The 14,312-nt window shown below is 36.1% G+C and overlaps 1 non-coding gene across 1 annotated transcript; it reads left to right on the top strand.

Annotated features, from left to right (window-relative positions):
• Nucleotides 1-11,741: 11,741 nt before the first annotated feature.
• LOC143685351 (U6 spliceosomal RNA) lies at nucleotides 11,742-11,845 on the top strand. The gene has a single exon (XR_013176596.1). It is a non-coding gene; the product is annotated as a U6 spliceosomal RNA (small nuclear RNA).
• The last annotated feature ends 2,467 nt before the right edge of the window (nucleotides 11,846-14,312 follow it).

Here is a 14,312-nt window from a genome sequence, read left to right as displayed (position 1 = left end):
GATGTGAAAATATGGATTTACACAGATATATAGGCATTGGCTGGCCATTTGATCAGATATTCAGGACCTCAGGAAGTACAAGATCAGAAAGTAGGGAACAAGGAAATCTGAGAAAGAGGTATATAAATATTACCTTTAGAAAGAGATGCAGAGTGACACACACAAATGCTTATAAAAGCATTTCAATTCCACTGCTGAGGAAACTGTCAATTATCAGATGCTCAGGATGACACAATTTGTGGTTGTCATGCACACTTTTTTCTGTAGCCACCCCAGAGATTGTTCAATGAATGCTGTCTATGGAGAGTGGCTTTGGGAACAGAGATGGAGGCTATGTATGGAGGGGCTCGAGAATGCTGACTTCCCTTCTCCAATGACCTAGCTGCCATCACTGCTGCACAAACAAGAGACTGATGATGAGCCCCCATTAGCATCACTCCCAGTGAGGTCATCCACCAGTGACAGATTGATGACAACAGCACACGTGAATAGCAAAGTGGGCATCGATCTGTTTTCTTTGGAGTAGATGTGTATTCTGGATCTGGATTTATCTTCCCTGCCTGCAGTGTTTCGTCACACAAGGTAGGAGGGAGGAAGGGGTGATTTCTCTGGGCTGTCTGTGTCTGCAGCACCACTCCACAATAGCACTTCACCCCGGCGTGGTAGTCTGTTCCAGCCCCCAGATGCTGTCAGCACTTCGTCTACCAGCATCATCTTATCCCCTTGCAGGTATCAGCACCAGCTGGACTAATCCCTCCTCCGAGGACTGAGCCCCTGTTACGTGGGATCACGTCTCTGAGATTTTCAAGTTCCAGTGATTCCAAACTCCTCCTTTTGTTCCCTTAAAGGTTTTAGTTGCTTCTTGCAGTTATTTTCTCTGTTACCTTAATATACCTTTATTGCGTTTGCATCCCTTCAACAGCTGAGAAAACAAATCCTATGTTAAATACCTAGTATATTTCCACTTTCCAGATGAAACCCTGACAGATATAACCACACACTACTGAGCTGCCGTGAAAGCATCAAGAAGCCTTTATGGCACTCCAGCAAGTGTCTCTTCTGAAGCTTATGGCTGGACATTGGAAACATGAAGACAGAAAAACCCAATGTGCCTATACACATGCTTGCCAACAGCAAAAGCCAATGCAGAAGAAGGAAGCCTTCCTCTTTTCCTTTCTTATTTTGGGACAAGTAACTTGGTGGAGCCTAAATTGCATAGAGAAACCAAGATGTTAACAATCAATGGACATACAGCTTTTTAGCTTTCCAGCCTCTGCTGTAAGGAAGAAACACTAAAGCCTTTGGCTAGATTCCCAATGCCAGTTTACTGTATTCCATCATATCCTTTTCGTGTCATAAATTCATTCTTTTTTTCTCTTTTTTCCATTTTGGAAATTATACTTTCAGTGTTTAAGAGCTCCTGGTTTTCCTTGTATCCACTTTTCTCACAGAAGTTTGTTACCATTTAGAACTTTTAAAATTATACTCCATTCCTGAATTATTATATTTCTTGCTCTGGTAAGTTACGTTTGCTTGTTTCTTTGTTTCAAATCTAGGATAGTCATATTTTTTCGTAATTTTTTGACAGTTCTTTTTTAACCAGTATTATTAAAATATAATTGCCATAAATGAAACTGCACATATTTAAAGTATACAATTTGGAAAGTTTGACACACACGTATATATATACACACACTATTGAAACCAAAACAGTTATCAGGGAAATGGACATATCCATGATCCCCAACATTTTCCTCATACCTCTTTGTAATTTTTACCCTACACATCTCTCTTCCCTCTTCCTCTTCATCCACAAGTAACCACTGATCTGTACTCTGACACTGGACCCTATAGATTACTTTGCATATTCTGTAGTTGTAGACTACTATCCAGAAGCATATGAGTTCCATTTCTTCACATTCTTACTGACACTTGCTATGGTCATTCTTTAATTTTGGGCAATCTCATTGGTTTAGAGTGGAATCTAATTGCAACTTGAATTTGCATTTTCTAATGATTAATGATGTTGAGCCTCTTCTCGGGTGCTTATTAGTCATCTGTATATCTTCTTTGGTGAAGAGTCTATTCAAGTCAGGTGTCTATTAAACATCATTGAATTTTGAAAGTTCTTTATGTTTTCTGGATAACTCTTTCATCAGATATAAGGCTTGCAAATATTTTTTCTCTCGGTCTGTGGCTTTTCATTTCATTCTTTTAATAGCAGCCTTTGAAGAGGAGGTGGTTTTAATTTTGATGAAGTTCAACTTATCAATTTTTAATGGTTTATGCTTTTGGGGTTGTAGCTAAGAAATATTTGCCTAGCCCAAGGTCACAAAGGTTTTCTTTTATACTTCTAGAAGTTAAATAGTTTTATATTTTATAATTAGGTCTATGATCTATTTTTAACTTTTGTACACAATGCAAGGGTGTGAGGACCAGAATTCTTTTTCCTTTTTTTTTTTTTGCATATAAGATCCAGTTGTTCCAGCACTATTGGTTGAAAAGACTATGCAATCTATATAGAACTTTCTTTGCTTCTTTATTAAAAATAAATTGACTATATATATGTGAGGGTGTATTTCCAAACTTTCTATTCTGTTCCATTGATCTATGTGGCTATTCTTTTGTCAATAACAATTGTCTTGATTAATGCACAAGGCTCATTTAAATAGCAAAAACTTGCAAACTGCATCGAAAATATAATAGTATTAAGGAATATCTATACGCTAAATTGTATCATATCAAAATCCATAAAACAAAAAATACAGAAGTAAAGAAGTAATCTTAATAATAGGAGATTTAAACGCTTCTCTCAAACCATGAAAATTTAAAAAGAAAATGAAATTTAAGGGCTACATAACATCTAAATAGCTTCATTATCAAATACCTCTTTTTTGATATATTCACAATTCCCTACTCTGAAAATAAGAATACAACCACTTTTCCTGTACCCTTGGAATAAATTATATGTAAATTATATGTGTTCCACAAGGCAAATTTCAATAAACTAACAATAAAATAAACCTAGGAATTCATAGCATTACTAGAAAAATAAAATTACCCTACAACTTCTTGTCAAAGAAGATACCAAATCTGAGATTACAGAAAATCGATCATCAGCATTAATGAAATATGACATTTCAGAATATCACGGGGTATAATGGAAAATTAAGCATGTCTTGCAATGATAAATAAAAAAGAATGAAAACAAATGAGTCAAGAATTTAGCTAAATACAACAGAAGAGTAATTTTAAAAATAGACCTAATAACTTTGAAGGAAAAACATAAGGAAGGTTGAAAAATGGCAGTTAGTGGGTTGAAGAATATATCACTGTGCTTAATTTTAAACTCCAGAAATGCACTATCCAATGTGGCAGCCAATAACCATTTGTAGATGTTTAAATTTAAGTTTAATTAGTTAAAATTAAATATAATTAGCCCCATCTCAAATGCTCAATAGGTAGCTAGTCCTATCATAAGGAAACACTTTCATTGTTGCAGGAAGTTTTGTAACAGTGCTGTTCTAAAGTCTAGCCTATTATATTTAGGAATGGTAAAAAGGCACCTGTAAGCAAGCATTAATGGACATTGCCCTAATCAATGCACTGAGTAATGAAAAATAAATATGGAATATATAATTTTAAGGAAAAGTGAAATTACATTATGTACAGATATAAGGTCATAACTGAAAATTCCAAGACATTCATTCAGGAATTATTACCAACAATAAGAGAAGTCATTAGGTTGGCTAAATACAAAAATCAATATAACAAAATCAATAGTTTTTTATATAGAACTCTCAATTGCAAAACAATAAAAGAGAAAATAACCCATTAGGAATAATAACAGAAAAGATATATCATGCAAGAAAGAAATTTAACAAGAAATTTCATAAGAAAGATAAAAAGAATACCTTAAAACATTAGTAAAGAAGTTAAATTAGTACTCTTGACAGAAAGACTTTATAAAACAAAGACAACAATTCTTTCTTAATTATAGAAAATTCTTTCTATATTTATATAAAATACCTTATAATACAAAGACAACAACTGTTTCTAAATTTATATAAAAGTCTTACAAATACTGATAAAAATACACATGGATTATTTTAAATAATTTTTAAGGTTTATTTTCAATTTGTACTAGATGATCTTATTTTATGGCAAAATAATTATGCAAGTAAAAGCAAGAAAGATCTGAAAGAGAAAAGTAGTAAAGACACATCAGCCTTACCAAATTCTAAAATATAGTATAAAGCTTTAGTAATTAAAGTAGGATTCATATTAGAGTATCCATATACAGATTAATGTGATAGGATAAAATGTCTACATATAGACCCAAGTTTATATTAACTTTATAAAATGATGATAGCTTTTATTCACAATCAGTGAGTAACATAGAAGCTTTTGGAAAAAATTAAGTTTGATTCACTACCTCGAACCTTATACTAAACAAATTTAAGTTGAATCAATGAATTAGTCATAAAAATGAATCAATAAAACCATTAAATCTCAACGTTAGAGAAATTTTTCTATTTGATATGCAAAACACAGAAGTCATAGTTAAAATACTGATATTTTGACTGCTAAACATTAAAAAAATGTTGTGAAACAAATGAGATTGAGAAGCCAAAAAGAAATGGCAACCTGGGAAATATCTGCAATGCCAAAAACAGATAAAAGGCTATTATTTAGTATATAAATGCATCCTATTTATTAACAAGGAAAGGCCTACCAAGTCAATGGAAAATTAGGCAATGAACATGAACAAATATTTCGTAGAAAAGACACAGTACATGAAAGTCATTCAAGCTCCTTCTAAATGCAAGAAATGCAAATTATGCACGTAATATCATATTATATATCTATTGGTAAAAAGCACACAGCTTGATTATAAACACTGTAGACTTGGACGTAGGGAAACTGATACCTAATTATTTTAAGCATTATAGTAAACCAACTAGTTCTTTGATGGTCATTTTAATACTCTATGTCAAAATTCTAAAAAGCAAATATCACCATATCCACCAATTCCACTTTTGGGATACTGCTAATAAATTCATGTTTGTAGGTCCAAATACTATCATGGATACTAAAGATTGAAAGCAATGTCCAACACTAAGGATTGGCCAAATAGATTGCAATTTACTCATAAAATTGGATAATTATTTAAAACATTAAAGAAGATCTACATGTACCAACAGAAAATATTTCTAAGATATGTCATTAAATAATAAAAAAAGGTCAGAACTATCTTTATAGAAGGAATTCTTCATGTTAAAAATGGCTTGTCTTCCGGAGAAGATAGTGGCTTAGTAAGACGCGCGGCTTAGTTTCTTCTCCAGGACAGCTACTAGGGGAGTAGAAACGATACAGAACAGCACCCAAAGCCACAACAGAGATAAAAAAGACAGCGTACCCCATCCTGGAACGGCTGGCTGGCTGAGAGAAGCCGCTCGGGTGAGATCGCCGAGGCGCGTGGGCTTCACCGGGCGGGGCGGCAAGCGGCCGGAGTCACTCCCTTCCCCCTTCCCGGGCTGACTGGGAGAATTGGAGAGGCGGTCCCCTGAAACCGCGGCGGCTGGTGCCCACACCACGCGCGGCCCCCCGGACCAACTGAGAGAATTGGATCGGAAATCCGCAGGCCGCGGAGAACGGTGACGGGTGGGGGAGGCCCCTTCCAAACCCGTGACTCCCCGGGAACGTGCACTCTCCCGGGCGGGCCGCTGCCGCTGGCGCCCTCCCGCCACGCTTGTCGCCCGGGCGACTAGGAAATTCGGACGGGCGCTTTCCCGGGCTGCGGCGGCCAGCAACCCTCCCCGCATTCGGACCCCGGGCTGGCTCAAACCCTTCCAAGCTGCTTTGGCTAGTGAACCTCCCGGACGGCGAGAGTTTTCCAAAGTTAAAGGTCCCACAGCACCTTTTACTGGTGGGACCCGCAGACAAACGTGTGCCACGAGCGCCACCTACTGGGCAGGATAAGAAAAACAGAACCCAGAGATTTCACAGAAAAATCTTCCAAACTTTTGGATCCAATACCCAGGGAAATCTGTCTAAATGCGCAGACGCCAACAGAAGATAACGGCTCACACTCAAATAATTGAAAATATGGCCCAGTCAAAGGAACAAACCAATAGTTCAAATGAGATACAGGAGCTGAGACAACTAATGCTGAATATACGAACAGAAATGGAAAACCTCTTCAAAAACGAAATCGATAAATTGAGGGAGGACATGAAGAAGACATGGGCTGAACATAAAGAAGAAATAGAAAAACTGAAAAAACAAATCACAGAACTTATGGAAGTGAAGGACAAAGTAGAAAAGATAGAAAAAACAATGGATACCTACAATGATAGATTCAAAGAGACAGAAGATAGAATTAGTAATTTGGAGGATGGAACATCTGAATTCCAAAAACAAACAGAAACTATCGGGAAAAGAATGGAAAAATTTGAACAGGGTATCAGGGAACTCAAGGACAATATGAACCGCACAAATATATGTGTTGTGGGTGTCCCAGAAGGAGAAGAGAAGGGAAAAGGAGGAGAAAAACTAATGGAAGAAATTTTCACTGAAAATTTCCCAACTCTTATGAAAGACCTAAAATTACAGATCCAAGAAGTGCAGCGCACCCCAAAGAGATTAGACCCAAATAGGCGTTCTCCAAGACACTTACTAGTTAGAATGTCAGAGGTCAAAGAGAAAGAGAGGATCTTGAAAGCAGCAAGAGAAAAACAATCCATCACATACAAGGGAAACCCAATAAGACTATGTGTAGATTTCTCAGCAGAAACCATAGAGGCTAGAAGACAGTGGGATGATATATTTAAATTACTAAAGAGAAAAACTGCCAACCAAGACTCCTATATCCAGCAAAATTGTCCTTCAAAAATGAGGGAGAAATTAAAACATTCTCAGACAAAAAGTCACTGAGAGAATTTGTGACCAAGAGACCAGCTCTGCAAGAAATACTAAAGGGAGCACTAGAGTCAGAACCGAAAAGACAGAAGAGAGAGGTATGGAGAAGAGTGTAGAAAGAAGGAAAGTCAGATATGATATATATAATACAAAAGGCAAAATGGTAGAGGAAAATATTATCCAAACAATAATAACACTAAATGTTAATGGACTGAATTCCCCAATCAAAAGACATAGATTGGCAGAATGGATTAAAAAACAGGATCCTTCTATATGCTGTCTACAGGAAACACATCTTAGACCCAAAGATAAACATAGGTTGAAAGTGAAAGGTTGGGAAAAGATATTTCATGCAAATAACAACCAGAAAATAGCAGGAGTGGCTATACTAATATCCAACAAGTTAGACTTCAAATGTAAAACAGTTAAAAGAGACAAAGAAGGACACTATATACTAATAAAAGGAACAATTAAATAAGAAGACGTAACAATCATAAATATTTACGCACCGAACCAGAATGCCCCAAAATGCGTGAGGAATACACTGCAATCACTGAAAAGGGAAATAGACACAAATACCATAATAGTTGGAGACTTCAATTCCCCACTCTCATCAATGGACAGAACATCTAGACAGAGGATCAATAAAGAAATAGAGAATCTGAATATTACTATAAAGGAGCTAGACTTAACAGACATTTATAGGACATTAAATCCCACAATAGTAGGATACACCTTTTTCTCAAGTGCTCATGGATCATTCTCAAAGATAGACCATATGCTGGGTCACAAAGCAAGTCTTAACAAATTTAAAAAGATTGAAATCATACACAACACTTTCTCGGATCATAAAGGAATGAAGTTGGAAATCAATAATAGGCGGAATGCCAGAAAATTCACAAATACGTGGAGGCTCAACAACACACTCTTAAACAACGAGTGGGTCAAAGAAGAAATTGCAAGAGAAATTAGTAAATACCTCGAGGCAAATGAAAATGAAAACACAACATATCAAAACTTATGGGATGCAGCAAAGGCAGTGCTAAGAGGGAAATTTATTGCCCTAAATGCCTATATCAGAAAAGAAGAAAAGGCAAAAATGCAGGAATTAACTGTTCACTTGGAAGAACTGGAGAAAGAACAGCAAACTAATCCCAAAGCAAGCAAAAGGAAAGAAATAACAAAGATCAGGGCAGAAATAAATGAAATTGAAAACATGAAAACAATAGAGAAAATCAATAAGACCAGAAGTTGGTTCTATGAGAAAATCAATAAGATTGATGGGCCCTTAGCAAGATTGACAAAAAGAAGAAGAGAGAGGATGCAAATAAATAAGATCAGAAATGGAAGACGAGACATAACTACTGACCTCACAGAAATAAAGGAGGTAATAACAGGATACTATGAACAACTTTACGCTAATAAATACAACAATTTAGATGAAATGGACGGGTTCCTGGAAAGACATGAACAACCAACTTTGACTCAAGAAGACATAGATGACCTCAACAAACCAATCACAAGTAAAGAAATTGAATTAGTCATTCAAAAGCTTCCTAAAAAGAAAAGTCCAGGACCAGATGGCTTCACATGTGAATTCTACCAAACGTTCCAGAAAGAATTATTACCAATTCTCCTCAAACTCTTCAAAAAAATCGAAGTGGAGGGAAAACTACCTAATTCATTCTATGAAGCCAACATCACCCTCATACCAAAACCAGGCAAAGATATTACAAAAAAAGAAAACTACAGACCAATCTCTCTGATGAATACAGATGCAAAAATCCTCAATAAAATTCTAGCAAATCGTATCCAACAACACATTAAAAGAATTATACATCATGACCAAGTAGGATTCATCCCAGGTATGCAAGGATGGTTCAACATAAGAAAATCAATTAATGTAATACACCATATCAACAAATCAAAGCAGAAAAATCACATGATCATCTCAATTGATGCAGAGAAGGCATTTGACAAGATTCAACATCCTTTCCTGTTGAAAACACTTCAAAGGATAGGAATACAAGGGAACTTCCTTAAAATGATAGAGGGAATATATGAAAAACCCACAGCTAATATCATCCTCAATGGGGAAAAATTGAAAACTTTCCCCCTAAGATCAGGAACAAGACAAGGATGTCCACTATCACCACTATTATTCAACATTGTGTTGGAGGTTCTAGCCAGAGCAATTAGACAAGAAAAAGAAATACAAGGCATCAAAATTGGAAAGGAAGAAGTAAAATTATCACTGTTTGCAGACGATATGATACTATACATCGAAAACCCGGAAAAATCCACAACAAAACTACTAGAGCTAATAAATGAGTACAGCAAAGTAGCAGGTTACAAGATCAACATTCAAAAATCTGTAGCATTTCTATACACTAGTAATGAACAAGCTGAGGAGGAAATCAAGAAACGAATCCCATTTACAATTGCAACTAAAAGAATAAAATACCTAGGAATAAATTTAACTAAAGAGACAAAAAACCTATATAAAGAAAACTACAAAAAACTGTTAAAAGAAATCACAGAAGACCTAAATAGATGGAAGGGCATACCGTGTTCATGGATTGGAAGACTAAATATAGTTAAGATGTCGATCCTACCTAAATTGATTTACAGATTCAATGCAATACCAATCAAAATCCCTACAACTTATTTTTCAGAAATAGAAAAACCAATAAGCAAATTTATCTGAAGGGCAGGGTGCCCCGAATTGCTAAAAACATCTTGAGGAAAAAAAACGAAGCTGGAGGTCTCGCGCTGCCTGACTTTAAGGCATATTATGAAGCCACAGTGGTCAAAACAGCATGGTATTGGCATAAAGATAGATATATCGACCAATGGAATCGAATAGAGTGCTCAGATATAGACCCTCTCATCTATGGACATTTTATCTTTGATAAGGCAGTCAAGCCAACTCACCTGGGACAGAACAGTCTCTTCAATAAACGGTGCCTAAAGAACTGGATATCCATATGCAAAAGAATGAAAGAAGACCCATCTCTCACACCCTATACAAAAGTTAACTCAAAATGGATCAAAGATCTAAACATTAGGTCTAAGACCATAAAACAGTTAGAGGAAAATGTTGGGAGATATCTTATGGATCTTACAACTGGAGGCGGTTTTATGGACCTTAAACCTAAAGCAAGAACACTGAAGAAGGAAATAAATAAATGGGAGCTCCTCAAAATTAAACACTTTTGTGCATCAAAGAACTTCATCAAGAAAGTAGAAAGACAGCCTACACAATGGGAGACAATATTTGGAAATGATATATCAGATAAAGGTCTAGTATCCAGAATTTATAAAGAGATTGTTCATCTCAACAACAAAAAGACAGCCAACCCAATTACAAAATGGGGAAAAGACTTGAACAGACACCTATCAGAAGAGGAAATATACATGGCCAAAAGGCACATGAAGAGATGCTCAATGTCCCTGGCCATTAGAGAAATGCAAATCAAAACCACAATGAGATATCATCTCACACCCACCAGAATGGCCATTATCAACAAAACAGAAAATGACAAGTGCTGGAGAGGATGCGGAGAAAGAGGCACACTTATCCACTGTTGGTGGGAATGTCAAATGGTGCAACCACTGTGGAAGGCAGTTTGGCGGTTCCTCAAAAAGCTGAATATAGAATTGCCATACGACCCAGCAATACCATTGCTGGGTATCTACTCAAAGGACTTAAGGGCAAAGACACAAACGGACATTTGCACACCAATGTTTATAGCAGCGTTATTTACAATTGCAAAGAGATGGAAACAGCCAAAATCTCCATCAACAGAAGAGTGGCTAAACAAACTGTGGTATATACATACGATGGAATACTATGCAGCTTTAAGACAGGATAAACTTATGAAGCATGTAATAACATGGATGGACCTAGAGAACATTATGCTGAGTGAGTCTAGCCAAAAACTAAAGGACAAATACTGTATGGTCCCACTGATGTGAACAGACATTCAAGAATAAATTTGGAATATGTCATTGGTAACAGAGTTCAGCAGGAGGTAGAAACAGGGTAAGATAATGGGCAATTGGAGTTGAAGGGATACAGACTGTGCAACAGGACTAGATACAAAAACTCAAAAATGGACAACACAATAATACCTAATTGTAAAGTAATCTTGTTAAAACACTGAATGAAGCTGCATCTGAGCTATAGGTTTTTGTTTTGTTTTGTTTTGTTTTGTTTTGACTTTACTATTATTACTTTTATTTCTGTCTCTATATTAACATTCTATATCTTTTTCGGTTATGTTGCTAGTTTTTCTAAACCGATGCAAATGTACTAAGAAATGATGATCATGCATCTATGTGATGATGTAAAGAATTACTGATTGCATATGTAGAATGGTATGATTTCTAAATGTTGGGTTAATTTCTTTTTTTCCGTTAATTAAAAAAAAAAAGAGAGAAGGGGTAATTGAAGCTGAAGGAATACAGACTGTACAACGGGACTGGATATAAAAACTCAGAAATGGACAGCACAATACTACCCAATTGTAATGCAATTATGTTAAAACACTGAATGAAGCTGCATGTGAGGTATAGGTTTTTTTTTTTCTTTCTATTAATGTTTTAATTCTTATTCTTTTGTCTTTTTATTTCTTTTTCTAAATCGATGCAAACGTACTAAGAAATGATGAATATGCAACTATGTGATGTTATTAAGAATTACTGATTGTACATGTAGAATGGAATGATTTCTAATTGTTTTGTTAATTCTTTTTCTAATTAATAAAATAAATAAATAAATAAATAAAAAATCTATCCTAAAAAAAATGGCTTGTATACTGCTTGTTTCGGCAGCACATATACTAAAATTGGAACGATACAGAGGTTAGCATGGCCCCTGCACAAGAATGACACGCATATTCATGAAGTGCCCCATATTTTTTAAAAGAAAAAAAATTTACATGAAATTTTTTGTAAATACTCATTAGAGTGATTTCCTCTGGGTAAAGTCTCAGGGAAAGGGGGCAAGGGATTAAAAAGGAAGCTTAGCTTTTACTATCAACTTTTTTGTGCTATGTGATGCTTTGCAGATCTAATATGCATATTACCTATTCAAAATTAAATAGACAAAACAATTTAAAGATATTATTTTCTGCAATTTCATTGAAGCTGTTGAAAGGAAGGGGTTTGGTTTTCTATCTTGATCTGGTAACAACTATTTCTTCCCAAAGAATAAGAAGTAGCGTCAGCCTTTATAAATTAAGACAAAGTGAAAACCTACATTCATGCTTCTGGTCTCAGCCTTTTTCACACTTCTCTCCATTCCTTCGTGGTGCTTCCTTCTTCCTTTATGGTCTTTTATCTAAATAATATATCATCATGCCTAATGTTGAATTGCTACAATCAGTCCTATTAGATCAGGAGCAGTAAAAAGGCATTAGCTATTGTTAACATGAATTGGCATTGTACTAACCAAAGCATTCAGAACAGAGAGATAAATGAAAGACAGGCTCACATGATTACATTTAGAAAATCTGTGTTTCTATTAAGATCTAGTCTCTGGTGACTTGTGTTTTTAGTCTTATTTCAAAATATCAAACACAATTCTTTATTCTCTTTTCTTCCTGTCCCTTCCCACAGAGGACAATTACAGGGTTGACCCACCATCTGTTCAAGACCTCTTCAGACCTTGGCCCAGAGTCTTAGACTCCTTGGAGAGCCCCTGCAGTGCTGAGAGTCTCCGGTGGGAAGCAGTGCTGCTGAGGAGCACCACAAGTGTGCGCTGCCCGGGAGGGGCCGGGACACGGAGAGGGCACTCTGCAGCACCAGGAGTGACAGAACCATAAAAAAGAGACAGTGGGAAAGGATCTTTGTTGCTGCTGTTTTCTCTGGTATTTATTTATTTATTTTTATCATTTGTGAATGACAATTTAAGTCAAGACAGAACAGAAGCAGTATGTTCTTTTCCGGGTGCCTGCCCATGCAAGAAAAAAACCCAAGAGCAGTATGTATTAGCTATCATTTGTCTTATTAGGGAAAATGGGCACTTTTTGTTGTTGAAAACATCTAATAGAAAACTAAAAGAAATGAGGTAAGTTACAAAACCAAGAGAATAAGAAACTAATTACGTATCTTTCCAGGTTTTAAATAGTTCCTGCGTATTGGTTGTGTCCTGGGGAGAACAGTGACAGTATAAACGCCTGGGACAGGGGTTAGTAGTAGAGTCAGAGGTGGGCCAGAATAAAATACTAGCCTATTACTTGAGGCCCGTAGCAGTGAAGAGCAAGGGTTGGGGGCAAACTGCTTCCCCTCCACAATCTTCAAAGTGGCATCTCCATGATATTTTTTACTGACCAAGATTGTCAAGATTATGGCTAAAGGGTTTTGGAAGGATCTGTGTGAAAGCAGAATACATTTAATATTTGATTGATGCATCAGCAGTTAAGCCAAGAAATATATAGAAGGTACTCAGAGGACAGTGTCTGTTTTGTTGCTTGCTTCCCCACCAAAATATTTCAGTCCTGGCTGTCCAGTGTCCTCCACTGGTCACACCCGCCCTGAGGCTTGGGGAAGACTCTGCTGGATCCAGACTATTTCTGACATAAATCTAGATAAATGCCAGCCAGGTGTCAGAACCTAGATGAAATCTGGAGATAAGCGCTAACAGGAAAAAAATGAAAAGAGACGCTAACAGAACTAGGAAAAGAATGCAGGAAAGATGAAAGTACTAGCTATTGGCATAGGCCACAACCACCAATGCCAGGATATCTGTTGAGGTTCCACGGCCTAGTAGATTCTGCTCAGTAGGCTGCAACATGGCATCTGGTAAAACAACATTTAAAAAGTGCTAATGCCAATCAACCAATGAGTGTGAAAAGCCACTTTTCCTTATTTTTGTATTTTTATTAGGTCAACTTACAGATGGAAAAATAGAGGTAACATATATGTTATGAAGCATTTTATAAATTAAGTACCTGTGAACATATATAACACCTAGAAAGTTAAATCTATCTATATGTTTCTCCACCACTGCCTTCCCCTAGTTCCCCCGAACCAATATAATTAATCAATCGATATTTTGAATTGATTATTCCCCTGTTTTTGTATTTAATTTTGCTCACATGTATAACCTAAGAAAGCTCCTATTTTTGACTTTTATAAAAGCAAGATATTGAATGTAATCTTATGGAATGTGATTTTCATTCATATTAGGTTCTAAAATTCATACATGTGGGTAGCTGTATTGTATTTTTACTTTTGCACAATACTCCATTGCATAACTAGTTCACAATTTATTTCTCCATTATTCTTTTGATGGACATTTAGGTTAATTTAGGCTTTTTGATATTATAGATAATGTTTCTATAAACTTTCTTGTACATATCTCCCACATATGTGTCAGAGTTCTG

The sequence above is a fragment of the Tamandua tetradactyla genome, chromosome 5 (assembly GCF_023851605.1).
Source record: "Tamandua tetradactyla isolate mTamTet1 chromosome 5, mTamTet1.pri, whole genome shotgun sequence".
NCBI classification, from domain to species: Eukaryota; Metazoa; Chordata; class Mammalia; order Pilosa; family Myrmecophagidae; genus Tamandua; species Tamandua tetradactyla.
This window is presented reverse-complemented; position numbering and strand designations above follow the sequence as displayed.